Genomic DNA, 1,655 nt, shown 5'->3' with positions numbered 1-1,655 from the left:
GACTCAAAATGATACCAACACAAAAATGACAAACACTCGGTGATAGATGCCCCAAATACCCTGAAAACACTCAGGTGACAGATACTCCAAATACCCTTACTTAATCATTACATATTCTATGCACATAACAAACACTCATATGTATCCCATAGATATGTACATTATTATATATCAATAAAAGGGAAAAAAATCTCCGTGCCTCATCCCATTGTTCCCCAACTCATTTTCAAAACCATAGCCAGAATTATATTTCTAAATAATGTCAATCTGATATCAGCAACATTGCAACTTAAGCTACTCACATGTGCAAATAAAATGTAGCTTCTTTATTTTCTTTAATCTTCATGGGTCCTCATCCAACAGAATAGTGGAAGAGAGTATAAAGCAGTTAAACCTGCCAATAGAGGGCACTTTCACTTCCTCTGTTTTTTTTTAATACTGAAATATTCAGTCTCCATAGAGACTGTCAAAAATTGCCAATGTCAACTATATTGCAAGTTGCCACGGCCAGGTATTGGGAAAAGTTTTCAATTAGCAATAATCGCTCCTTGGATAAACCTCATTGGCTACGATACTGTCACTCCATGAAGTTCATTTCTTCTATTTTTAAGTCTTTTTTAAGTTGTTCTAACTTCCTGGAATTTTGTTGTAACTCACAGACTTCCTCTCTTTCATCCTTTCATCAACGATATCAATCCTATACCCTCTGAGAATCTTTATCCCACACATTGAAAAGATGGGGTTCCCCTAGGTGATGATTTCTCAATAGTATTTTCCTATTCAATCATCAATCCACTAAATATATTTCATTTTGTGTGTAAAACTTGGCTTCTTTGGAAATACCCAAGTCAAGACTGTTCCCTGTCATACAAGTTATGTAACTGGTGCCTGGGTACTTTGTGACCTGGTGAACCCAATAAATTAGCCCTTTAAAGATTCCAAAATCCTACCCGGGATAGCAATGAGATGGCCTCCAAGAATTCTGAACAAGAACGTTAAGATTATCCTGTGAATACTAGATTTTTTTTTTTTTTAGACGGAGTCTCGCTCTGTCGTGAATACTAGATATTTTTTGGTGTTGCAGATTTTTGCTTTTTTCTGAAAAAAGTAATAAACTTATTGTAAGATGAGTCCTATATTTGAAAACCAACATGAATGGAAGCATAATAGCTATTAGTTTTGCCCATCTGCCACTCTTTCTCCAGTTTTCCTTCTATGAACAGGCAGCACCAACTTCACAACAGGGTTTTATGAGACTCATCTTGGAGTCTCATCTCTTCCTGGACACAGCAATTGGTTCAGGGATGGACGCATGAACCAAAAAGAGCTACTGGGAATCTTCCCAAAATATCTCTGCTGGGCTGCCAAAAGAAGAATCTCTTATTTCTCAAGTCACTAAATCAAGGCTGCCTGCCAGACATGTCACCCGCTCCCTCACCTCCTCCACGAGGGAGGGAGCAAGGCTGCCATGGAAGAGAATGGAGCTGGCTTCAGAAGGAGGCAGAGACGAGATAGAGAAATAGAGAGCCCAGACATCATTCAGGTTCTCAGTTCCAGTTGTCACTAAAGCCAGTGAGACATTTTAATCTGGTTCCGTTTGTCAGTACATTTCCTTTTGTTGTTTAAGCTAAAGTGGGCTTCTATCACCACAACCA

General features: G+C 38.5%; 1 non-coding gene across 1 annotated transcript; it reads right to left on the bottom strand.

The window, feature by feature from the left end:
- Positions 1 to 451: 451 nt before the first annotated feature.
- On the bottom strand, positions 452 to 592 carry LOC116467763 (U4 spliceosomal RNA). Its single transcript, XR_004247947.1, has one exon. It is a non-coding gene; the product is annotated as a U4 spliceosomal RNA (small nuclear RNA).
- Between the last annotated feature and the right edge of the window lie 1,063 nt (positions 593 to 1,655).

The sequence above is a fragment of the Hylobates moloch genome, unplaced genomic scaffold (assembly GCF_009828535.3).
Source record: "Hylobates moloch isolate HMO894 unplaced genomic scaffold, HMol_V3 SCAFFOLD_4, whole genome shotgun sequence".
NCBI classification, from domain to species: Eukaryota; Metazoa; Chordata; class Mammalia; order Primates; family Hylobatidae; genus Hylobates; species Hylobates moloch.
This window is presented reverse-complemented; position numbering and strand designations above follow the sequence as displayed.